Raw genomic sequence first — 27,319 nt, forward strand, 5'->3', positions numbered from 1 at the left:
GTGGCCCTGTACGCTTATACACTCATAACTAAGCACGGTTATCATGTAGGTCCTGTGCCATGGGTGTTGCATGTTCTCACACACACACACACACACACACATTCATTAGTCCAGTAGCATGGTCGCTAAGCAGTTGATGTATTATCATGTCGTCTCAGGTCATCTATATCCACAGCTGTGTTGTATGCGATTGCCGCTTCTTGTGCTTGTTTTTGTTTGTTTGTGTGTTTGTTTTTTCTCTGCTTGTCTGCTTTCAGGTGCTCCTGGTGGCGCTAAGGCTGGATTCCCCTCAGAGGCCATGGATTGTTGTCTGTTTTGTTTTTTACAGGTGTAGCAGCTGGTTGTCTGGTTTTTGTTTCTATTTTTGTTCTGTTTCCTCTTCTTTCCTCTTCTTCTTTCCTTGTCCCCCGGTCCGGTTCAGTTCAGTGCATGTCATATATTGTAAACAGAAATAAATAAATGGGCATCAAGGGGAGCTTTACATTTATAAAACTTCCCTTGGCAAAGCAAATCTGTTTGGCATCAAAGGTATTCAGACTACAATTCTTCTGACATAATGCTGAACAGGACAAGGGGAAAAAAAAAAAAAAGTAAAGAAGACAGTTCTGCCGAAAGTCAGGGACTAGACCTGTTCTAAGTTCTATACTTTTTAAAAGGGGCATGTTTATCAACTATGGAATTAGAAGATTTACAAAAATGGTCAAGTGCTAGATCTTCATCTGAGATTTTAACAGTGTCATATAACTATTCAACAGATCAGTTAAAAAAAAGCCTGCTCATGGAGATGTTTCAGGATCTGGATACCAAGCGTGGACCTAATGTTTTCATTTTTGCAATTCTGATACAGGCTATTGAGCAGTGATAACTAACACCAAGTTCAGATACTGCGGATATTCTACCTTTGATTTGTTAAGATTGAGCCAATCAGGGACAACCTTGAAGGATCTCTTTGGTTTTGTAGGATCAGTAATTACCTGAGAAAGGTTGATATTGGTACACACCTTTTTTAAATGATCAGAGGCAGAGTTCAACTTGTTTAAATTAAAATTGCCACACAGAGATTGGGTTTAGGCCACATGCACACAGAATGACATCAACAAATATAAGAAATATTAAACATTTACACATAGATTTTTGAATACATGTAGAGGAATGATACTTTGAAATGTGCTCATTGCGGAGTTATGATCAGTTGAGTAATGAAGGTTGAACTATTCTAGGAAAGAGGTTCTATTCCCAGCATCATGATGGACACTCCTGATATAGAAGGTTTCGCTAACGCATTGGAATTGCTTTACTATTTTCATATGCATGTGCAATGAAGAATTGCTTGCTGCTGATAAATGCAAAGAAGAACAGCTTACACATAGATGCTCACATATAGGTTGCTGAATGCAATGAAGACCTGCTTATCCAGTAAAGTTCAATGTCAATGTGTAATATTCAATTAGGATTTGCAAAACAGTGAAGTTAAACAATGAATGGGTCCATAGTCGGTATGAGAAGACTACAGGAATATTTACCTGGGTGTACGTTCAAACAGAGATGAGAAAATTGCGATAAATAATTGTTTGTTTGTTTGTTAGTATGTATAGGAATGTTATGTGTATAAACTGTGTTGAGTTATAGTTACTCAGTAGTGTCTCAGTGAAACAACCGACGGGGGATGCCTTGCGGTGACAACAAAAGCAGTGTTTTACTGATCAGTCAAGTTGCTCCAGTGTACTCCATACAAACTGGTTGGCTACTGAAGGGATAGAAAATGGGGAATTCTTGTTTTAAAGCAAACAAGGAATTAGATGGGAAAAATACATGTTTTAACGGGACCCAGACAATATTAAATACTCAGACAGATGGGAGAAGAAGTGTAGTTTTGTAGGAAATCACAAAATTATTACATAGAATTAGTGAAATCAATTGAAGAATGCCTTTCTGAAGAGCTGTTTACCACAGATGAGCAGCTTTGCGACCAAGCACAATGTAGATCGCTTTACTGACAAAATGATCTAATTTAATGGATTGGTTTAGACATGCATAACAGCATTTTAAGAACAAAGAGAGAAACAAAAAGGGACAACGCTTCATGGTGGAAGGTGATGTATAAATAAAAGTGTATATGATGAAGGGGGTGGCAACACCCATTCCGAAATCCCGCCATTCCGACATCCCGCTATTCCGACATCCCACCATTCCGACATCCCACCATTCCGACATACCACCATTCCGACATACCACCATTCCGACATGCAAACGTCCCACCATTCCGACGTTCAAATGTCCCACCATTCCGACAAGGCTTTCTGTATAAGGAAATGTGTGTTACTCAACAGGTGAGTCCCTTCTTTCTGTTCATGCAATTTATATGTTTAACACATGTTTATAGACAAGCGTTATTAAAAACACAAAGTCTCGGCAACTGGAGGAGGAGAAGCAGTCCGCGTGGTTTTCAATCACACACTCCAATGCCACTTGTTTCAACTTCCGAAAATTTAATCCAGGAAAAAAAGGCTTACAAACATGGACCAAAACGGCTCCATAACACGCACAAGAATCGAAAAGAAACGAAAATTAACTAAAAGAAAGCAAATAAACAGTATGAAGTGGTCAAAATTGGTTTTACGCATGCCTATGTGCGTCTGGCACATGCGTCTTCGGGCTCTCCCACATTGGTTTGTGGATGAAAGCTATATGTTCAGCTGTAATGTCATGTAAAAACAATCTCTACATGACATTTACTCCCAGGTGTGACCAGTTACGTCCTTAAGATATCAACAGGCTGTATAAAGCCTTGCGCAACGGCTGTGTGTTTGTGCCAAATGCGCAAAGCCCATCCGCGCTTCCCAAAATTGGAGCGAGTACTCATAAATCACGTGAATAACATGAATAAACGTTTTTACTGCATTTTGTTGTGTTTTATACGTTCTATGCTGTCATTTCTCTCTTCTCCTATTGGCAAGGCAAGGCAGAGTGCTCGCAACTGTGTCCTGTGCCGTAGCCGTGATATCTGTGCAATTATTACTTTTGCATATGATGACAGCGTGCAAAAGACGCATGGGCTCTGTGGAGAGCTCCGCTCCAGCTGGCTGCTGTGACAGCTCACTGACAATGTATTTCTGCTTAATCAGTTTCAGTCTCGCCAGAGTTACATTAATATCTGTATTTTTATATTTGAAATTCAGGGGATTTTGATAATAGATTATTAAAGTTTGTTTGCGAGGCTGTGGCCTCTGCATGTGCAGAGCTTGTGCGCCAAACTTTAGGGCGTATTTGCGCCGGCATATCATTAGTGCCAAATGTTTTGGGTAAAAAATAGGCTATTAAAAGGAACTGTCGGAATGGCGGTATGTTAAAAAAAAAAAAACATACCGCCATTCCCACCATAGGAGGAAAAAAGTGTCGGAATGGTGGGACGTTTGATAAAAAATTAAGTGTCGCCATTCCGACAATTGGAGACCCATGTCGGAATGGCGAGATGTCGGAATGGCAGCATGTAACCATGATGAAGGAGAGACCATTTGAGCAGCACAGCCATTTCGCAGCACAGGGACAGCAGTCCAAGTTACAGGATCTCCCACGTGGTATCACCTGTCACATTGTGTCAAGGCATCAAAAGAAGAAAAAATCACCAAACTCAAGGACAAAAAGACGAAGACGCCGGTGAACGAAGAGAGAGCACTGACAAACCAGAAATACAAAAGGATTCTCGATATCAAGATCCAGAAGAAGAGGCTAACAATGCCACGAACACTTACGATGCTGGGAATGATGCCAGCAATGAACAGAGAAGAAGATTCAGTGTCATCAATCTGCAACACGTGCCTCTAATGAGGGGGTGAATATAGAATCCTCAACGATTACAACGTCTCTGGGAACTGTGACAAAAACAAGGTTTAAACCATTTTGATATATATTGTAACCTATTGGCTAAGGAATAGTGCTGAAAATGAGGTAAATCTAATCCACCATGGTCCTTGGTCTTCTGTAGGGTTTTTAAACTAATACGTGGTGGTTTGTTTTTCCACAGAAATTTGGAGATGCATGAATCTAGTTACTTAAACCAAGTAGCAGATGGTTTTATGGGGATCATTGAGAACAAATAGTTAACTTTTGGTAGTATCATCATTTTAATGGATGTAATTCTCCCCATAAGTGATATAGGTAAGGACTTCCAACGAGAGAGATCGTCCTCTACTGTCTTTAATAATTGCACATAATTTAGCTTTGTTAGCTCTGAGAGCCTGGAGGAAATGTTTATGCCTAAATATCTAATATTTCCTGACTGTAAAGTGATCGCAGGTATATTATGGACCCTACAGTTAATGGGCAGAACTGTGGTCTTAGACCAGTTGATAGAGTAGTCAGAAAGTGTTGAGAATTTATTTATGAGTGTGATCGTGTGAGTGAGAGACGTCTGTGAGTTCTGAAGGAAAAGTAATACATCATCAGCATAAAGACTTATTTTATGCTCAATATTTTGGGATTAATTACTCACAAACGGGTAAGAAAAGGTAGTATTGCCAAACCTACAAACTAAAGTTTATAAAAAGCGGGTAAGACAAGGTGCGAATGCCCGACAATGCATGATCAAAAGAGGGAGCGGAGGTTTTCGGCTGCAAGAAGGTCTGAATGTCCACCCATAATTCCTGAAAAATGGGTAAAAAAAGGGTGCGAATGCCAAACCATACATCATCAAAAGCAGGAGTGGATGTGTTCGGCTAGAAGAAGGTTTGAATGTCCGACCATAGTTTGTAAAAAGCGGGTAAGAAAAGGTTCGAATGCCCAAACATAGACCATCAAAAGAGGGAGCGGAGGTGTTCCGCTGTAAGAAGGTGTAAATGTCCGACCATAGTTGGTAAAAAGCGGGTAAGAAAAGGTTAAAATACCCGACTGTACACAATCAATAGCGGGAGCGGAGTTGTTCGGCTACAAGAAGGTGTGAAAGTCCGACCACGGTTTGTAAAAAGCGGGTAAGAAAAGGTTCGAATGCCCGAATATATACCATCAAAAGTGGAAGTGGAGGTGTTCGGCTGCAAGAAGGTGTGAACGTCCGACCAAAGTTTGTAAAAAGCAGTTAAGAAAAGGTTCGAATATCCAACCAAACATAATCAAAAGCGGGAGCAGAGCTGTTCGACTGCAAGTAGGTGTGAATGTCAGATCATAATTTGCAAAAAGCTGATGAGAAAGGGTGAGAATGCCCGGCTATACACCATCAAATGCGGGAGCGGAAGTGTTCGGCTGTGAGTAGGTGTGAATGTCCGACCATAATTGCTGAAAAATGTGTTAGAAGAGACTAGAATGCCGGACAATACATCATCAAAAGCGGGAGAGGTGGTGTTCGGCTGCAAGTAGGTGTGAATGTCCAGCCATAATTACTCACAAATGGGTAAGAAAAGGTAGTATTGCCAGACCATACATGATCAAAAGAGGGAGCAGAGGTGTTCAGCTGCAAGAAGGTCTGAATGTCCACCAATAATTACTGAAAAATGGGTAAGAAAAGGTGCGAATGCCCAACCATACATCATCAAAAGAAGGAGTGGATGTGTTCGGCTACAAGAAGGTTTGAATGTCCGACCAAAGTTTGTAAAAAGCAGGTAAGAAAAGGTGAAAATACCCGACTGTACACAATCAAAAGAGGGAGCGGAGTTGTTCAGCAACAAAGAGTGAAAGTCTGACCATGGTTTGTAAAAAGTGGGTAAGAAAAGGTTTGTATGCCCGAATATACAACATCAAAAGCGGAAGCGGAGGTGTTCGGCTGCTTGAAAGTTTGAACGTCCTACCAAAGTTTGTAAAAAGCAGTTAAGAAAAGTTTCGAATATCCAACCAAACATAATCAAAAGCGGGAGCAGAGCATTTCGACTGCAAGTAGGTGTGAATGTCAGATAATAATTTGCAAAAAGCTGATGAGAAAGGGTGAGAATGCCCGACTATACACCATCAAATGCGGGAGCGGAGTTGTTCGGCTGTGAGTAGGTGTGAATCTCCGAGCATATTTTGTAAAAAGGGGGTAAGAATAGATTCGAGTGCCCGAACATACACTATCAAAAGAGGGAGCGGAGGTGTTCCGCTGTAAGAAGGTGTGAATGTCCGACCATAGTTGGTAAAAAACGGGTAAGAAAAGGTGAAAATACCCAACTGTACACAATCAATAGTGGGAGCGGATGTGTTTGGCTACAAGAATGTGTGACAGTCCGACCATGGTTTGTAAAAAACGGGTAAGAAAAGGTGCGAATGCCCGACAATGTATGATCAAAAGAGGGAGCGGAGGTTTTCGGCTGCAAGGTCTGAATGTCCAACCATGATTTGTAAAAACCGGGGAAGAAAAGTTTTGAATATCCAACCAAACATAATCAAAAGCGGGAGCAGAGCTTTTCGACTGCAAGTAGGTGTGAATGTCCAGCCATAATTACTCACAAACGGGTAAGAAAAGGTAGTATTGCCAGACCATACATGATCAAAACAGGGAGCTGAGGTTGTTCAGCTGCAAGGTGTGAATGTCTGACTATAGTTTGTAAAAAGCGGGTAAGATAAGGTGCGAATGCCCAACATTGTATAATCAAAAGAGAGAGCAGAGGTTTTCGGCTACAAGAAGGTTTGAATGTCCGACCATAGTTTGTAAAAAGCGGGTAAGAAAAGGTTCAAATGCCTGACTATACACCATCAAAAGCGCGGAGCGGAGGTGTTCCGCTGTAAGACGGTGTGAATGTCCGACCATAGTTGGTAAAAAGCAGGTAAGAAAAGGTTAAAATACCCGACTGTACACAATCAATAGCGGGAGCGGAGTTGTTCGGCTACAAGAAGGTGTGAAAGTCCAACCATGGTTTGTAAAAAGCTGGTAAGAAAAGGTTCGAATTTCAGACAATGTATGATCAAAAGAGGGAGCGGAGGTGTTCGGCTGCAAGAAGGTCTGAATGTCCAACCATAATTTGTAAAAACCGGGAAGGAAAGGCTCGAAAGCCCAACTATACACCATCAAAAGCGGGAGCAGAGTGGTTCAGCTGCAAGAAGGTCTGAATGTCCATCAATAATTGCTTTAAAACATGAAAGAAAATTTTCGAATATCATCTGCACATGATCATAAGAAGGAGAGGAGGTGTTCAGCTGCAAGAAGGTGTGAATGTCCACCCATAATTCCTGAAAAATGGGTAAAAAAAGTTGCGAATGCCCAACCATACATTATCAAAAGCAGGTGTGAATGTCAGATCATAATTTGCAAAAAGCTTATGAGAAAGGGTGAGAATGCCCGACTATACACCATCAAATGCGGGAGCGGAGGTGTTCGGCTCTGAGTAGGTGTGAATGTCCGACCATAATTGCTGAAAAATGTGTTAGAAAAGGGAAGAATGCCGGTCCATACATCATCAAAAGCGAGAGAGGTGGTGTTCAACTGCAAGTAGGTGTGAATGTCCAGCCATAATAACTCACAAACGGAAAAGGTAGTATTGCCAGACCATACATGATCATACATGATCAAAACAGGGAGCGGAGGTGGTTCAGATGCAAGGTGTGAATGTCTGACTATAGTTTGTAAAAAGCGGGTAAGAAAAGGCTCGAAAGCCCGACTATACACCATCAAAAGCGGGAGCGGAGGTGTTCAGCTGCAAGAAGGTCTGAATGTCCACCAATAATTACTGAAAAATGGGTAAGAAAAGTTGCGAATACCCAACCATACATAATCAAAAGCAGGAGTGGATGTGTTCGGCTACAAGAAGGTTTGAATGTCCGAGCATAGTTTGTAAAAGGCTGGTAAGAAAAGATTCGAATGCCAAAACATACACAATCAAAAGAGGGAGCGGAGGTGTTCCGCTGTAAGAAGGTGTGAATATCCGACCATAGTTGGTAAAAAGCGGGTAAGAAAAGGTTAAAATACCCGAGTGTACACAATCAATAGCGGGAGCGGATGTGTTCGGCTACAAGAAGGTGTGAAAGTCCGACCATGGTTTGTAAAAAGCGGGTAAGAAAAGGTGCGAATGCCCGACAATGTATGATCAAAAGAGGGAGCGGAGGTTTTCGGCTGCAAGGTCTGAATGTCCAACCATGATTTGTAAAAACCGGGGAAGAAAAGGCTCGAAAGCCCGACTTATACACCATCAAAAGCGGGAGCGGAGGTGTTCAGCTGCAAGGTCTGAATGTCCACCCATAATTACTGAAAAATGGGTAAGAAAAGTTGCGAATACCCAACCATACATAATCAAAAGCAGGAGTGGATGTGTTCGGCTACAAGAAGCTTTGAATGTCGGACCATAGTTTGTAAAAAGCGGGTAAGAAAAGGTTCGAATGCCCAACTATACACCATCAAAAGAAGGAGCGGAGGTGTTCCGCTGTAAACGGTGTGAATGTCCGACCATTGTTGGTAAAAAGCGGGTAAGAAAAGGTTCGAATGCCTGAATATATACCATCAAAAGCGGAAGCGAAGGTGTTCGGCTGCAAGGTGTGAACGTCCGACCAAAGTTTGTAAAAAGCAGTTAAGAAAAGGTTCGAATATCCAACCAAACATAATCAAAAGCGGGAGCAGAGCTGTTCGACTGCAAGTAGGTGTGAATGTCCAGCCATAATTACTCACAAACGGGTAAGAAAAGGTAGTATTGCCAGACCATACATGATCAAAACAGGGAGCGGAGGTGGTTCAGCTGCAAGGTGTGAATGTTCGACTAAAGTTTGTAAAAAGCGGGTAAGACACGGTGCGAATGCCTGACAATGTATGATCAAAAGCGGGAGCGGAGGTGTTCAGCTTTAAAAACGTCTGAATGTCCATCAATAATTGCTAGAAAACATGAAAGAAACTTTTCGAAAATCAAACCGCACATGATCATAAGTGGGAGAGGAGGTGTTCAGATGTAAAAAGGTGTGAACGTCCACCCATAATTCCTTAAAAATGGGTAAAAAAAAGGTGCGAATGCCAAACCATACATCATCAAAAGCAGGAGTGGATGTGTTCGGCTAAAAGAAGGTGTGAACGTCCGACCAAAGTTTGTAAAAAGCAGTTAAGAAAAGGTTCGAATATCCAACCAAACATAATCAAAAGCGGGAGCAGAGCTGTTCGACTGCAAGTAGGTGTGAATGTCAGATCATAATTTGCAAAAAGCTGATGAGAAAGGGTGAGAATTCCCCACTGTACACCATCAAATGCGGGAGCGGAGTTGTTCGGCTGTGAGTAGGTGTGAATCTCTGTCCATAATTGCTGAAAAATGTGTTAGGAAAGGGAAGAATGCCGGTCCATACATCATCAAAAGCGAGAGAGGTGGTGTTCAACTGCAAGTAGGTGTGAATGTCCAGCCATAATAACTCACAAACGGGTAAGAAAAGGTAGTATTGCCAGACCATACATGATCAAAACAGGGAGCGGAGGTGGTTCAGATGCAAGGTGTGAATGTCTGACTATAGTTTGTAAAAAGCGGGTAAGAAAAGGCTCGAAAGCCCGACTATACACCATCAAAAGCGGGAGCGGAGGTGTTAAGCTGCAAGAAGGTCTGAATGTCCACCAATAATTACTGACAAATGGGTAAGAAAAGGTGCGAATGACCAACCATACATCATCAAAAGCAGGAGTGGATGTGTTCGGCTATAAGGTTTGAATGTCCGAGCATAGTTTGTAAAAGGCGGGTAAGAAAAGGCTCGAATTCCCGAACATACACCATCATAAGAAGGAGCAGAGGTGTTCCGCTGTAAGAAGGTGTGAATGTCCAACCATAGTTGGTAAAAAGCGGGTAAGAAAAGGTTCGAATGCCCTAATATATACCATCAAAAGCGGAAGCGGAAGTGTTCCACTGTAAGACGGTGTGAATGTCCGACCATAGTTGGTAAAAAGCGGGTAAGAAAAGGTTAAAATATCCGACTGTACACAATCAATAGTGGGAGCGGAGTTGTTCGGCTACAAGGTGTGAACGTCCGACCAAAGTTTGTCAAAAGCAGGTAAGAAAAGGTTCGAATATCCAACCAAACATAATCAAAAGCGGGAGCAGAGCTGTTCGACTGCAAGTAGGTGTGAATGTCCAGCCATAATTACTCACAAACGGGTAAGAAAAGGTAGTATTGCCAGACCATACATGATCAAAACAGGGAGCGGAGGTGGTTCAGATGCAAGGTGTGAATGTCTGACTATAGTTTGTAAAAAGCGGGTAAGAAAAGGCTCGAAAGCCCGAACATACACCATCAAAAGCGGGAGCGGAGGTGTTCAGCTGCAAGAAGGTCTGAATGTCCACCAATAATTACTGAAAAATGGGTAAGAAAAGGTGCGAATGACCAACCATACATCATCAAAAGCAGGAGGGGATGTGTTCGGCTACAAGGTTTGAATGTCCGAGCATAGTTTGTAATAGGTGGGTAAGAAAAGGCTCGAATTCCCAAAGCTACACCATCATAAGAGGGAGCAGAGGTGTTCCGCTGTAAGAAGGTGTGAATGTCCGACCATAGTTGGTAAAAAGCGGGTAAGAAAAGGTTAAAATACTCAACTGTACACAATCAAAAGAGGGAGCGGAGTTGTTTAGCTACAAGAAGGTTTGAAAGTCCGACAATGGTTTGTAAAAAGCAGGTAAGAAAAGGTTCGACTGCCCGAATATATACCATCAAAAGCGGAAGCGGAGGTGTTCCACTGTAAGACGGTGTGAATTTCCGACCATAGTTTGTAAAAAGCGGGTAAGAAAAGGTTAAAATATCCGACTGTACACAATCAAGTGTGGGAGCGGAGTTGTTCGGCTACAAGGTGTGAACGTCCGACCAAAGTTTGTCAAAAGCAGGTAAGAAAAAGTTTGAATATCCAACCAAACATTATCAAAAGCGGGAGCAAAGCTGTTCGACTGCAAGTAGGTGTGAATGTCCAGCCATAATTACTCACAAACGGGTAAGAAAAGGTAGTATTGCCAGACCATACATGATCAAAACAGGGAGCGGAGGTGGTTCAGCTGCAAGGTGTGAATGTTCGACTAAAGTTTGTAAAAAGCGGGTAAGACAAGGTGCGAATGCCTGACAATGTATGATCAAAAGCGGGAGCGGAGGTGTTCAGCTTCAAGAACGTCTGAATGTCCATCAATAATTGCTAGAAAACATGAAAGAAACTTTTCGAAAATCAAACCGCACATGATCATAAGTGGGAGAGGAGGTGTTCAGCTGTAAAAAGGTGTGAATGTCCACCCATAATTCCTTAAAAATGGGTAAAAATAAAGGTGCGAATGCCCAACCATACATCATCAAAAGCAGGAGTGGATGTGTTCGGCTACAAGAAGGTGTGAACGTCTGACCAAAGTTTGTAAAAAGCAGGTAAGAAAAGGTTCGAATATCCATCCAAACATAATCAAAAGCGGGAGCAGAGCTATTCGACTGCAAGTAGGTGTGAATGTCAGATCATAATTTGCAAAAAGCTGATGAGAAAGGGTGAGAATTCCCCACTATACACCATCAAATGCGGGAGCGGAGTTGTTCGGCTGTGAGTAGGTGTGAATCTCTGTCCATAATTGCTGAAAAATGTGTTAGGAAAGGGAAGAATGCCGGTCCATACATCATCAAAAGCGAGAGAGGTGGTGTTCAACTGCAAGTAGGTGTGAATGTCCAGCCATAATAACTCACAAACGGGTAAGAAAAGGTAGTATTGCCAGACCATACATGATCAAAACAGGGAGCGGAGGTGGTTCAGATGCAAGGTGTGAATGTCTGACTATAGTTTGTAAAAAGCGGGTAAGACACGGTGCGAATGCCTGACAATGTATGATCAAAAGCGGGAGCGGAGGTGTTCAGCTTCAAGAACGTCTGAATGTCCATCAATAATTGCTAGAAAACATGAAAGAAACTTTTCGAAAATCAAACCGCACATGATCATAAGTGGGACAGGAGCATTCAGCTGTAAAAAGGTGTGAATGTCCACCCATAATTCCTTAAAAATGGGTAAAAAAAAGGTGCGAATGCCCAACCATAAATCATCAAAAGAAGGAGTGGATGTGTTCGGCTACAAGAAGGTGTGAACGTCCGACCAAAGTTTGTAAAAAGCAGGTAAGAAAAGGTTCGAATATCCAACCAAACATAATCAAAAGCGGGAGCAGAGCTGTTCGACTGCAAGTAGGTGTGAATGTCAGATCATAATTTGCAAAAAGCTGATGAGAAAGGGTGAGAATTCCCCACTGTACACCATCAAATGCGGGAGCGGAGTTGTTAGGCTGTGAGTAGGTGTGAATCTCTGTCCATAATTGCTGAAAAATTTGTTAGAAAAGGTAAGAATGCCGGTCCATACATCATCAAAAGCGAGAGAGGTGGTGTTCAACTGCAAGTAGGTGTGAATGTCCAGCCATAATAACTCACAAACGGGTAAGAAAAGGTAGTATTGCCAGACCATACATGATCAAAACAGGGAGCGGAGGTGGTTCAGATGCAAGGTGTGAATGTCTGACTATAGTTTGTAAAAAGCGGGTAAGAAAAGGCTCGAAAGCCCGAACATACACCATCAAAAGCGGGAGCGGAGGTGTTCAGCTGCAAGAAGGTCTGAATGTCCACCAATAATTACTGAAAAATGGGTAAGAAAAGGTGCGAATGACCAACCATACATCATCAAAAGCAGGAGTGGATGTGTTCGGCTACAAGGTTTGAATGTCCGAGCATAGTTTGTAATAGGCGGGTAAGAAAAGGCTCGAATTCCCAAAGCTACACCATCATAAGAGGGAGCAGAGGTGTTCCGCTGTAAGAAGGTGTGAATGTCCGACCATAGTTGGTAAAAAGCGGGTAAGAAAAGGTTAAAATACTCAACTGTACACAATCAAAAGAGGGAGCGGAGTTGTTCAGCTACAAGAAGGTTTGAAAGTCCGACAATGGTTTGTAAAAAGCGGGTAAGAAAAGGTTTGAATGCCCGAATATATACCATCAAAAGCGGAAGCGGAGGTGTTCCACTGTAAGACGGTGTGAATGTCCGACCATAGTTTGTAAAAAGCGGGTAAGAAAAGGTTAAAATATCCGACTGTACACAATCAATAGTGGGAGCGGAGTTGTTCGGCTACAAGGTGTGAACGTCCGACCAAAGTTTGTCAAAAGCAGGTAAGAAAAGTTTTGAATATCCAACCAAACATTATCAAAAGCGGGAGCAAAGCTGTTCGACTGCAAGTAGGTGTGAATGTCCAGCCATAATTACTCACAAACGGGTAAGAAAAGGTAGTATTGCCAGACCATACATGATCAAAACAGGGAGCGGAGGTGGTTCAGCTGCAAGGTGTGAATGTTCGACTAAAGTTTGTAAAAAGCGGGTAAGACAAGGTGCGAATGCCTGACAATGTATGATCAAAAGCGGGAGCGGAGGTGTTCAGCTTCAAGAACGTCTGAATGTCCATCAATAATTGCTAGAAAACATGAAAGAAACTTTTCGAAAATCAAACCGCACATGATCATAAGTGGGAGAGGAGGTGTTCAGCTGTAAAAAGGTGTGAATGTCCACCCATAATTCCTTAAAAATGGGTAAAAATAAAGGTGCGAATGCCCAACCATACATCATCAAAAGCAGGAGTGGATGTGTTCGGCTACAAGAAGGTGTGAACGTCTGACCAAAGTTTGTAAAAAGCAGTTAAGAAAAGGTTCGAATATCCATCCAAACATAATCAAAAGCGGGAGCAGAGCTGTTCGACTGCAAGTAGGTGTGAATGTCAGATCATAATTTGCAAAAAGCTGATGAGAAAGGGTGAGAATTCCCCACTGTACACCATCAAATGCGGGAGCGGAGTTGTTCGGCTGTGAGTAGGTGTGAATCTCTGTCCATAATTGCTGAAAAATGTGTTAGAAAAGGTAAGAATGCCGGTCCATACATCATCAAAAGCGAGAGAGGTGGTGTTCAACTGCAAGTAGGTGTGAATGTCCAGCCATAATAACTCACAAACGGGTAAGAAAAGGTAGTATTGCCAGACCATACATGATCAAAACAGGGAGCGGAGGTGGTTCAGATGCAAGGTGTGAATGTCTGACTATAGTTTGTAAAAAGCGGGTAAGAAAAGTCTCGAATTCCCGAAGATACACCATCATAAGAGGGAGCAGAGGTGTTCCGCTGTAAGAAGGTGTGAATGTCCGACCATAGTTGGTAAAAAGCGGGTAAGAAAAGGTTAAAATACTCAACTGTACACAATCAAAAGAGGGAGCGGAGTTGTTCAGCTACAAGAAGGTTTGAAAGTCCGACCATGGTTTGTAAAAAGCGGATAAGAAAAGGTTTGAATGCCCGAATATATACCATCAAAAGCGGAAGCGGAGGTGTTCCACTGTAAGACGGTGTGAATGTCCGACCATAGTTGGTAAAAAGCGGGTAAGAAAAGGTTAAAATATCCGACTGTACACAATCAATAGTGGGAGCGGAGTTGTTCGGCTACAAGGTGTGAACGTCCGACCAAAGTTTGTCAAAAGCAGGTAAGAAAAGGTTCGAATATCCAACCAAACATTATCAAAAGCGGGAGCAAAGCTGTTCGACTGCAAGTAGGTGTGAATGTCCAGCCATAATTACTCACAAACGGGTAAGAAAAGGTAGTATTGCCAGACCATACATGATCAAAACAGGGAGCGGAGGTGGTTCAGCTGCAAGGTGTGAATGTTCGACTAAAGTTTGTAAAAAGCGGGTAAGACAAGGTGCGAATGCCTGACAATGTATGATCAAAAGCGGGAGCGGAGGTGTTCAGCTTCAAGAACGTCTGAATGTCCATCAATAATTGCTAGAAAACATGAAAGAAACTTTTCGAAAATCAAACCGCACATGATCATAAGTGGGAGAGGAGGTGTTCAGCTGTAAAAAGGTGTGAATGTCCACCCATAATTCCTTAAAAATGGGTAAAAATAAAGGTGCGAATGCCCAACCATACATCATCAAAAGCAGGAGTGGATGTGTTCGGCTACAAGAAGGTGTGAACGTCTGACCAAAGTTTGTAAAAAGCAGTTAAGAAAAGGTTCGAATATCCATCCAAACAAAATCAAAAGCGGGAGCAGAGCTGTTCGACTGCAAGTAGGTGTGAATGTCAGATCATAATTTGCAAAAAGCTGATGAGAAAGGGTGAGAATTCCCCACTGTACACCATCAAATGCGGGAGCGGAGTTGTTCGGCTGTGAGTAGGTGTGAATCTCTGTCCATAATTTCTGAAAAATGTGTTAGAAAAGGTAAGAATGCCGGTCCATACATCATCAAAAGCGGGAGAGGTGGTGTTCAACTGCAAATAGGTGTGAATGTCCAGCCATAATAACTCACAAACGGGTAAGAAAAGGTAGTATTGCCAGACCATACATGATCAAAACAGGGAGCGGAGGTGGTTCAGATGCAAGGTGTGAATGTCTGACTATAGTTTGTAAAAAGCGGGTAAGAAAAGTCTCGAATTCCCGAAGATACACCATCATAAGAGGGAGCAGAGGTGTTCCGCTGTAAGAAGGTGTGAATGTCCGACCATAGTTGGTAAAAAGCGGGTAAGAAAAGGTTAAAATACTCAACTGTACACAATCAAAAGAGGGAGCGGAGTTGTTCAGCTACAAGAAGGTTTGAAAGTCCGACCATGGTTTGTAAAAAGCGGGTAAGAAAAGGTTTGAATGCCCGAATATATACCATCAAAAGCGGAAGCGGAGGTGTTCCACTGTAAGACGGTGTGAATGTCCGACCATAGTTGGTAAAAAGCGGGTAAGAAAAGGTTAAAATATCCGACTGTAAAAATCAATAGCAGGAGCGGAGTTGTTCGGCTACAAGGTGTGAACGTCCGACCAAAGTTTGTCAAAAGCGGGTAAGAAAAGGTTTGAATATCCAACCAAACATTATCAAAAGCGGGAGCAAAGCTGTTCGACTGCAAGTAGGTGTGAATGTCCAGCCATAATTACTCACAAACGGGTAAGAAAAGGTAGTATTGCCAGACCATACATGATCAAAACAGGGAGCGGAGGTGGTTCAGCTGCAAGGTGTGAATGTTCGACTAAAGTTTGTAAAAAGCGGGTAAGACAAGGTGCGAATGCCTGACAATGTATGATCAAAAGCGGGAGCGGAGGTGTTCAGCTTCAAGAACGTCTGAATGTCCATCAATAATTGCTAGAAAACATGAAAGAAACTTTTCGAAAATCAAACCGCACATGATCATAAGTGGGAGAGGAGGTGTTCAGCTGTAAAAAGGTGTGAATGTCCACCCATAATTCCTTAAAAATGGGTAAAAATAAAGGTGCGAATGCCCAACCATACATCATCAAAAGCAGGAGTGGATGTGTTCGGCTACAAGAAGGTGTGAACGTCTGACCAAAGTTTGTAAAAAGCAGTTAAGAAAAGGTTCGAATATCCATCCAAACAAAATCAAAAGCGGGAGCAGAGCTGTTCGACTGCAAGTAGGTGTGAATGTCAGATCATAATTTGCAAAAAGCTGATGAGAAAGGGTGAGAATTCCCCACTGTACACCATCAAATGCGGGAGCGGAGTTGTTCGGCTGTGAGTAGGTGTGAATCTCTGTCCATAATTTCTGAAAAATGTGTTAGAAAAGGTAAGAATGCCGGTCCATACATCATCAAAAGCGAGAGAGGTGGTGTTCAACTGCAAGTAGGTGTGAATGTCCAGCCATAATAACTCACAAACGGGTAAGAAAAGGTAGTATTGCCAGACCATACATGATCAAAACAGGGAGCGGAGGTGGTTCAGATGCAAGGTGTGAATGTCTGACTATAGTTTGTAAAAAGCGGGTAAGAAAAGGCTCGAAAGCCTGAACATACACCATCAAAAGCGGGAGCGGAGGTGTTCAGCTGCAAGAAGGTCTGAATGTCCACCAATAATTACTGAAAAATGGGTAAGAAAAGGTGCGAATGACCAACCATACATCATCAAAAGCAGGAGGGGATGTGTTCGGCTACAAGGTTTGAATGTCCGAGCATAGTTTGTAATAGGCGGGTAAGAAAAGGCTCGAATTCCCAAAGCTACACCATCATAAGAGGGAGCAGAGGTGTTCCGCTGTAAGAAGGTGTGAATGTCCGACCATAGTTGGTAAAAAGCGGGTAAGAAAAGGTTAAAATACTCAACTGTACACAATCAAAAGAGGGAGCGGAGTTGTTTAGCTACAAGAAGGTTTGAAAGTCCGACAATGGTTTGTAAAAAGCGGGTAAGAAAAGGTTCGACTGCCCGAATATATACCATCAAAAGCGGAAGCGGAGGTGTTCCACTGTAAGACGGTGTGAATGTCCGACCATAGTTTGTAAAAAGCGGGTAAGAAAAGGTTAAAATATCCGACTGTACACAATCAATAGTGGGAGCGGAGTTGTTCGGCTACAAGGTGTGAACGTCCGACCAAAGTTTGTCAAAAGCAGGTAAGAAAAGGTTTGTATATCCAACCAAACATTATCAAAAGCGGGAGCAAAGCTGTTCGACTGCAAGTAGGTGTGAATGTCCAGCCATAATTACTCACAAACGGGTAAGAAAAGGTAGTATTGCCAGACCATACATGATCAAAAGCGGGAGCGGAGGTGTTCAGCTTCAAGAACGTCTGAATGTCCATCAATAATTGCTAGAAAACATGAAAGAAACTTTTCGAAAATCAAACCGCACATGATCATAAGTGGGAGAGGAGGTGTTCAGCTGTAAAAAGGTGTGAATGTCCACCCATAATTCCTTAAAAATGGGTAAAAATAAAGGTGCGAATGCCCAACCATACATCATCAAAAGCAGGAGTGGATGTGTTCGGCTACAAGAAGGTGTGAACGTCTGACCAAAGTTTGTAAAAAGCAGGTAAGAAAAGGTTCGAATATCCATCCAAACATAATCAAAAGCGGGAGCAGAGCTGTTCGACTGCAAGTAGGTGTGAATGTCAGATCATAATTTGCAAAAAGCTGATGAGAAAGGGTGAGAATTCCCCACTGTACACCATCAAATGCGGGAGCGGAGTTGTTCGGCTGTGAGTAGGTGTGAATCTCTGTCCATAATTGCTGAAAAATGTGTTAGGAAAGGGAAGAATGCCGGTCCATACATCATCAAAAGCGAGAGAGGTGGTGTTCAACTGCAAGTAGGTGTGAATGTCCAGCCATAATAACTCACAAACGGGTAAGAAAAGGTAGTATTGCCAGACCATACATGATCAAAACAGGGAGCGGAGGTGGTTCAGATGCAAGGTGTGAATGTCTGACTATAGTTTGTAAAAAGCGGGTAAGACACGGTGCGAATGCCTGACAATGTATGATCAAAAGCGGGAGCGGAGGTGTTCAGCTTCAAGAACGTCTGAATGTCCATCAATAATTGCTAGAAAACATGAAAGAAACTTTTCGAAAATCAAACCGCACATGATCATAAGTGGGAGAGGAGGTGTTCAGATGTAAAAAGGTGTGAACGTCCACCCATAATTCCTTAAAAATGGGTAAAAAAAAGGTGCGAATGCCAAACCATACATCATCAAAAGCAGGAGTGGATGTGTTCGGCTAAAAGAAGGTGTGAACGTCCGACCAAAGTTTGTAAAAAGCAGTTAAGAAAAGGTTCGAATATCCAACCAAACATAATCAAAAGCGGGAGCAGAGCTGTTCGACTGCAAGTAGGTGTGAATGTCAGATCATAATTTGCAAAAAGCTGATGAGAAAGGGTGAGAATTCCCCACTGTACACCATCAAATGCGGGAGCGGAGTTGTTCGGCTGTGAGTAGGTGTGAATCTCTGTCCATAATTGCTGAAAAATGTGTTAGGAAAGGGAAGAATGCCGGTCCATACATCATCAAAAGCGAGAGAGGTGGTGTTCAACTGCAAGTAGGTGTGAATGTCCAGCCATAATAACTCACAAACGGGTAAGAAAAGGTAGTATTGCCAGACCATACATGATCAAAACAGGGAGCGGAGGTGGTTCAGATGCAAGGTGTGAATGTCTGACTATAGTTTGTAAAAAGCGGGTAAGAAAAGGCTCGAAAGCCCGACTATACACCATCAAAAGCGGGAGCGGAGGTGTTAAGCTGCAAGAAGGCCTGAATGTCCACCAATAATTACTGACAAATGGGTAAGAAAAGGTGCGAATGACCAACCATACATCATCAAAAGCAGGAGTGGATGTGTTCGGCTATAAGGTTTGAATGTCCGAGCATAGTTTGTAAAAGGCGGGTAAGAAAAGGCTCGAATTCCCGAACATACACCATCATAAGAAGGAGCAGAGGTGTTCCGCTGTAAGAAGGTGTGAATGTCCAACCATAGTTGGTAAAAAGCGGGTAAGAAAAGGTTCGAATGCCCTAATATATACCATCAAAAGCGGAAGCGGAAGTGTTCCACTGTAAGACGGTGTGAATGTCCGACCATAGTTGGTAAAAAGCGGGTAAGAAAAGGTTAAAATATCCGACTGTACACAATCAATAGTGGGAGCGGAGTTGTTCGGCTACAAGGTGTGAACGTCCGACCAAAGTTTGTCAAAAGCAGGTAAGAAAAGGTTCGAATATCCAACCAAACATAATCAAAAGCGGGAGCAGAGCTGTTCGACTGCAAGTAGGTGTGAATGTCCAGCCATAATTACTCACAAACGGGTAAGAAAAGGTAGTATTGCCAGACCATACATGATCAAAACAGGGAGCGGAGGTGGTTCAGATGCAAGGTGTGAATGTCTGACTATAGTTTGTAAAAAGCGGGTAAGAAAAGGCTCGAAAGCCCGAACATACACCATCAAAAGCGGGAGCGGAGGTGTTCAGCTGCAAGAAGGTCTGAATGTCCACCAATAATCACTGAAAAATGGGTAAGAAAAGGTGCGAATGACCAACCATACATCATCAAAAGCAGGAGGGGATGTGTTCGGCTACAAGGTTTGAATGTCCGAGCATAGTTTGTAATAGGTGGGTAAGAAAAGGCTCGAATTCCCAAAGCTACACCATCATAAGAGGGAGCAGAGGTGTTCCGCTGTAAGAAGGTGTGAATGTCCGACCATAGTTGGTAAAAAGCGGGTAAGAAAAGGTTAAAATACTCAACTGTACACAATCAAAAGAGGGAGCGGAGTTGTTTAGCTACAAGAAGGTTTGAAAGTCCGACAATGGTTTGTAAAAAGCAGGTAAGAAAAGGTTCGACTGCCCGAATATATACCATCAAAAGCGGAAGCGGAGGTGTTCCACTGTAAGACGGTGTGAATTTCCGACCATAGTTTGTAAAAAGCGGGTAAGAAAAGGTTAAAATATCCGACTGTACACAATCAAGTGTGGGAGCGGAGTTGTTCGGCTACAAGGTGTGAACGTCCGACCAAAGTTTGTCAAAAGCAGGTAAGAAAAAGTTTGAATATCCAACCAAACATTATCAAAAGCGGGAGCAAAGCTGTTCGACTGCAAGTAGGTGTGAATGTCCAGCCATAATTACTCACAAACGGGTAAGAAAAGGTAGTATTGCCAGACCATACATGATCAAAACAGGGAGCGGAGGTGGTTCAGCTGCAAGGTGTGAATGTTCGACTAAAGTTTGTAAAAAGCGGGTAAGACAAGGTGCGAATGCCTGACAATGTATGATCAAAAGCGGGAGCGGAGGTGTTCAGCTTCAAGAACGTCTGAATGTCCATCAATAATTGCTAGAAAACATGAAAGAAACTTTTCGAAAATCAAACCGCACATGATCATAAGTGGGAGAGGAGGTGTTCAGCTGTAAAAAGGTGTGAATGTCCACCCATAATTCCTTAAAAATGGGTAAAAATAAAGGTGCGAATGCCCAACCATACATCATCAAAAGCAGGAGTGGATGTGTTCGGCTACAAGAAGGTGTGAACGTCTGACCAAAGTTTGTAAAAAGCAGGTAAGAAAAGGTTCGAATATCCATCCAAACATAATCAAAAGCGGGAGCAGAGCTATTCGACTGCAAGTAGGTGTGAATGTCAGATCATAATTTGCAAAAAGCTGATGAGAAAGGGTGAGAATTCCCCACTATACACCATCAAATGCGGGAGCGGAGTTGTTCGGCTGTGAGTAGGTGTGAATCTCTGTCCATAATTGCTGAAAAATGTGTTAGGAAAGGGAAGAATGCCGGTCCATACATCATCAAAAGCGAGAGAGGTGGTGTTCAACTGCAAGTAGGTGTGAATGTCCAGCCATAATAACTCACAAACGGGTAAGAAAAGGTAGTATTGCCAGACCATACATGATCAAAACAGGGAGCGGAGGTGGTTCAGATGCAAGGTGTGAATGTCTGACTATAGTTTGTAAAAAGCGGGTAAGACACGGTGCGAATGCCTGACAATGTATGATCAAAAGCGGGAGCGGAGGTGTTCAGCTTCAAGAACGTCTGAATGTCCATCAATAATTGCTAGAAAACATGAAAGAAACTTTTCGAAAATCAAACCGCACATGATCATAAGTGGGACAGGAGGTGTTCAGCTGTAAAAAGGTGTGAATGTCCACCCATAATTCCTTAAAAATGGGTAAAAAAAAGGTGCGAATGCCCAACCATACATCATCAAAAGAAGGAGTGGATGTGTTCGGCTACAAGAAGGTGTGAACGTCCGACCAAAGTTTGTAAAAAGCAGGTAAGAAAAGGTTCGAATATCCAACCAAACATAATCAAAAGCGGGAGCAGAGCTGTTCGACTGCAAGTAGGTGTGAATGTCAGATCATAATTTGCAAAAAGCTGATGAGAAAGGGTGAGAATTCCCCACTGTACACCATCAAATGCGGGAGCGGAGTTGTTAGGCTGTGAGTAGGTGTGAATCTCTGTCCATAATTGCTGAAAAATTTGTTAGAAAAGGTAAGAATGCCGGTCCATACATCATCAAAAGCGAGAGAGGTGGTGTTCAACTGCAAGTAGGTGTGAATGTCCAGCCATAATAACTCACAAACGGGTAAGAAAAGGTAGTATTGCCAGACCATACATGATCAAAACAGGGAGCGGAGGTGGTTCAGATGCAAGGTGTGAATGTCTGACTATAGTTTGTAAAAAGCGGGTAAGAAAAGGCTCGAAAGCCCGAACATACACCATCAAAAGCGGGAGCGGAGGTGTTCAGCTGCAAGAAGGTCTGAATGTCCACCAATAATTACTGAAAAATGGGTAAGAAAAGGTGCGAATGACCAACCATACATCATCAAAAGCAGGAGTGGATGTGTTCGGCTACAAGGTTTGAATGTCCGAGCATAGTTTGTAATAGGCGGGTAAGAAAAGGCTCGAATTCCCAAAGCTACACCATCATAAGAGGGAGCAGAGGTGTTCCGCTGTAAGAAGGTGTGAATGTCCGACCATAGTTGGTAAAAAGCGGGTAAGAAAAGGTTAAAATACTCAACTGTACACAATCAAAAGAGGGAGCGGAGTTGTTCAGCTACAAGAAGGTTTGAAAGTCCGACAATGGTTTGTAAAAAGCGGGTAAGAAAAGGTTTGAATGCCCGAATATATACCATCAAAAGCGGAAGCGGAGGTGTTCCACTGTAAGACGGTGTGAATGTCCGACCATAGTTTGTAAAAAGCGGGTAAGAAAAGGTTAAAATATCCGACTGTACACAATCAATAGTGGGAGCGGAGTTGTTCGGCTACAAGGTGTGAACGTCCGACCAAAGTTTGTCAAAAGCAGGTAAGAAAAGTTTTGAATATCCAACCAAACATTATCAAAAGCGGGAGCAAAGCTGTTCGACTGCAAGTAGGTGTGAATGCCCAGCCATAATTACTCACAAACGGGTAAGAAAAGGTAGTATTGCCAGACCATACATGATCAAAACAGGGAGCGGAGGTGGTTCAGCTGCAAGGTGTGAATGTTCGACTAAAGTTTGTAAAACGCGGGTAAGACAAGGTGCGAATGCCTGACAATGTATGATCAAAAGCGGGAGCGGAGGTGTTCAGCTTCAAGAACGTCTGAATGTCCATCAATAATTGCTAGAAAACATGAAAGAAACTTTTCGAAAATCAAACCGCACATGATCATAAGTGGGAGAGGAGGTGTTCAGCTGTAAAAAGGTGTGAATGTCCACCCATAATTCCTTAAAAATGGGTAAAAATAAAGGTGCGAATGCCCAACCATACATCATCAAAAGCAGGAGTGGATGTGTTCGGCTACAAGAAGGTGTGAACGTCTGACCAAAGTTTGTAAAAAGCAGTTAAGAAAAGGTTCGAATATCCATCCAAACATAATCAAAAGCGGGAGCAGAGCTGTTCGACTGCAAGTAGGTGTGAATGTCAGATCATAATTTGCAAAAAGCTGATGAGAAAGGGTGAGAATTCCCCACTGTACACCATCAAATGCGGGAGCGGAGTTGTTCGGCTGTGAGTAGGTGTGAATCTCTGTCCATAATTGCTGAAAAATGTGTTAGAAAAGGTAAGAATGCCGGTCCATACATCATCAAAAGCGAGAGAGGTGGTGTTCAACTGCAAGTAGGTGTGAATGTCCAGCCATAATAACTCACAAACGGGTAAGAAAAGGTAGTATTGCCAGACCATACATGATCAAAACAGGGAGCGGAGGTGGTTCAGATGCAAGGTGTGAATGTCTGACTATAGTTTGTAAAAAGCGGGTAAGAAAAGTCTCGAATTCCCGAAGATACACCATCATAAGAGGGAGCAGAGGTGTTCCGCTGTAAGAAGGTGTGAATGTCCGACCATAGTTGGTAAAAAGCGGGTAAGAAAAGGTTAAAATACTCAACTGTACACAATCAAAAGAGGGAGCGGAGTTGTTCAGCTACAAGAAGGTTTGAAAGTCCGACCATGGTTTGTAAAAAGCGGATAAGAAAAGGTTTGAATGCCCGAATATATACCATCAAAAGCGGAAGCGGAGGTGTTCCACTGTAAGACGGTGTGAATGTCCGACCATAGTTGGTAAAAAGCGGGTAAGAAAAGGTTAAAATATCCGACTGTACACAATCAATAGTGGGAGCGGAGTTGTTCGGCTACAAGGTGTGAACGTCCGACCAAAGTTTGTCAAAAGCAGGTAAGAAAAGGTTCGAATATCCAACCAAACATTATCAAAAGCGGGAGCAAAGCTGTTCGACTGCAAGTAGGTGTGAATGTCCAGCCATAATTACTCACAAACGGGTAAGAAAAGGTAGTATTGCCAGACCATACATGATCAAAACAGGGAGCGGAGGTGGTTCAGCTGCAAGGTGTGAATGTTCGACTAAAGTTTGTAAAAAGCGGGTAAGACAAGGTGCGAATGCCTGACAATGTATGATCAAAAGCGGGAGCGGAGGTGTTCAGCTTCAAGAACGTCTGAATGTCCATCAATAATTGCTAGAAAACATGAAAGAAACTTTTCGAAAATCAAACCGCACATGATCATAAGTGGGAGAGGAGGTGTTCAGCTGTAAAAAGGTGTGAATGTCCACCCATAATTCCTTAAAAATGGGTAAAAATAAAGGTGCGAATGCCCAACCATACATCATCAAAAGCAGGAGTGGATGTGTTCGGCTACAAGAAGGTGTGAACGTCTGACCAAAGTTTGTAAAAAGCAGTTAAGAAAAGGTTCGAATATCCATCCAAACAAAATCAAAAGCGGGAGCAGAGCTGTTCGACTGCAAGTAGGTGTGAATGTCAGATCATAATTTGCAAAAAGCTGATGAGAAAGGGTGAGAATTCCCCACTGTACACCATCAAATGCGGGAGCGGAGTTGTTCGGCTGTGAGTAGGTGTGAATCTCTGTCCATAATTTCTGAAAAATGTGTTAGAAAAGGTAAGAATGCCGGTCCATACATCATCAAAAGCGAGAGAGGTGGTGTTCAACTGCAAGTAGGTGTGAATGTCCAGCCATAATAACTCACAAACGGGTAAGAAAAGGTAGTATTGCCAGACCATACATGATCAAAACAGGGAGCGGAGGTGGTTCAGATGCAAGGTGTGAATGTCTGACTATAGTTTGTAAAAAGCGGGTAAGAAAAGGCTCGAAAGCCTGAACATACACCATCAAAAGCGGGAGCGGAGGTGTTCAGCTGCAAGAAGGTCTGAATGTCCACCAATAATTACTGAAAAATGGGTAAGAAAAGGTGCGAATGACCAACCATACATCATCAAAAGCAGGAGGGGATGTGTTCGGCTACAAGGTTTGAATGTCCGAGCATAGTTTGTAATAGGCGGGTAAGAAAAGGCTCGAATTCCCAAAGCTACACCATCATAAGAGGGAGCAGAGGTGTTCCGCTGTAAGAAGGTGTGAATGTCCGACCATAGTTGGTAAAAAGCGGGTAAGAAAAGGTTAAAATACTCAACTGTACACAATCAAAAGAGGGAGCGGAGTTGTTTAGCTACAAGAAGGTTTGAAAGTCCGACAATGGTTTGTAAAAAGCGGGTAAGAAAAGGTTCGACTGCCCGAATATATACCATCAAAAGCGGAAGCGGAGGTGTTCCACTGTAAGACGGTGTGAATGTCCGACCATAGTTTGTAAAAAGCGGGTAAGAAAAGGTTAAAATATCCGACTGTACACAATCAATAGTGGGAGCGGAGTTGTTCGGCTACAAGGTGTGAACGTCCGACCAAAGTTTGTCAAAAGCAGGTAAGAAAAGGTTTGTATATCCAACCAAACATTATCAAAAGCGGGAGCAAAGCTGTTCGACTGCAAGTAGGTGTGAATGTCCAGCCATAATTACTCACAAACGGGTAAGAAAAGGTAGTATTGCCAGACCATACATGATCAAAAGCGGGAGCGGAGGTGTTCAGCTTCAAGAACGTCTGAATGTCCATCAATAATTGCTAGAAAACATGAAAGAAACTTTTCGAAAATCAAACCGCACATGATCATAAGTGGGAGAGGAGGTGTTCAGCTGTAAAAAGGTGTGAATGTCCACCCATAATTCCTTAAAAATGGGTAAAAATAAAGGTGCGAATGCCCAACCATACATCATCAAAAGCAGGAGTGGATGTGTTCGGCTACAAGAAGGTGTGAACGTCTGACCAAAGTTTGTAAAAAGCAGGTAAGAAAAGGTTCGAATATCCATCCAAACATAATCAAAAGCGGGAGCAGAGCTGTTCGACTGCAAGTAGGTGTGAATGTCAGATCATAATTTGCAAAAAGCTGATGAGAAAGGGTGAGAATTCCCCACTGTACACCATCAAATGCGGGAGCGGAGTTGTTCGGCTGTGAGTAGGTGTGAATCTCTGTCCATAATTGCTGAAAAATGTGTTAGGAAAGGGAAGAATGCCGGTCCATACATCATCAAAAGCGAGAGAGGTGGTGTTCAACTGCAAGTAGGTGTGAATGTCCAGCCATAATAACTCACAAACGGGTAAGAAAAGGTAGTATTGCCAGACCATACATGATCAAAACAGGGAGCGGAGGTGGTTCAGATGCAAGGTGTGAATGTCTGACTATAGTTTGTAAAAAGCGGGTAAGACACGGTGCGAATGCCTGACAATGTATGATCAAAAGCGGGAGCGGAGGTGTTCAGCTTCAAGAACGTCTGAATGTCCATCAATAATTGCTAGAAAACATGAAAGAAACTTTTCGAAAATCAAACCGCACATGATCATAAGTGGGAGAGGAGGTGTTCAGCTGTAAAAAGGTGTGAATGTCCACCCATAATTCCTTAAAAATGGGTAAAAATAAAGGTGCGAATGCCCAACCATACATCATCAAAAGCAGGAGTGGATGTGTTCGGCTACAAGAAGGTGTGAACGTCTGACCAATGTTTGTAAAAAGCAGTTAAGAAAAGGTTCGAATATCCAACCAAACATTATCAAAAGCGGGAGCAAAGCTGTTCGACTGCAAGTAGGTGTGAATGTCCAGCCATAATTACTCACAAACGGGTAAGAAAAGGTAGTATTGCCAGACCATACATGATCAAAACAGGGAGCGGAGGTGGTTCAGCTGCAAGGTGTGAATGTTCGACTAAAGTTTGTAAAAAGCGGGTAAGACAAGGTGCGAATGCCTGACAATGTATGATCAAAAGCGGGAGCGGAGGTGTTCAGCTTCAAGAACGTCTGAATGTCCATCAATAATTGCTAGAAAACATGAAAGAAACTTTTCGAAAATCAAACCGCACATGATCATAAGTGGGAGAGGAGGTGTTCAGCTGTAAAAAGGTGTGAATGTCCACCCATAATTCCTTAAAAATGGGTAAAAATAAAGGTGCGAATGCCCAACCATACATCATCAAAAGCAGGAGTGGATGTGTTCGGCTACAAGAAGGTGTGAACGTCTGACCAAAGTTTGTAAAAAGCAGTTAAGAAAAGGTTCGAATATCCATCCAAACAAAATCAAAAGCGGGAGCAGAGCTGTTCGACTGCAAGTAGGTGTGAATGTCAGATCATAATTTGCAAAAAGCTGATGAGAAAGGGTGAGAATTCCCCACTGTACACCATCAAATGCGGGAGCGGAGTTGTTCGGCTGTGAGTAGGTGTGAATCTCTGTCCATAATTGCTGAAAAATGTGTTAGAAAAGGTAAGAATGCCGGTCCATACATCATCAAAAGCGAGAGAGGTGGTGTTCAACTGCAAGTAGGTGTGAATGTCCAGCCATAATAACTCACAAACGGGTAAGAAAAG

The sequence above is a fragment of the Leuresthes tenuis genome, unplaced genomic scaffold (assembly GCF_036924035.1).
Source record: "Leuresthes tenuis unplaced genomic scaffold, fLeuTen1.0.hap1 SCAF_14, whole genome shotgun sequence".
Lineage (NCBI taxonomy): Eukaryota > Metazoa > Chordata > Actinopteri > Atheriniformes > Atherinopsidae > Leuresthes > Leuresthes tenuis.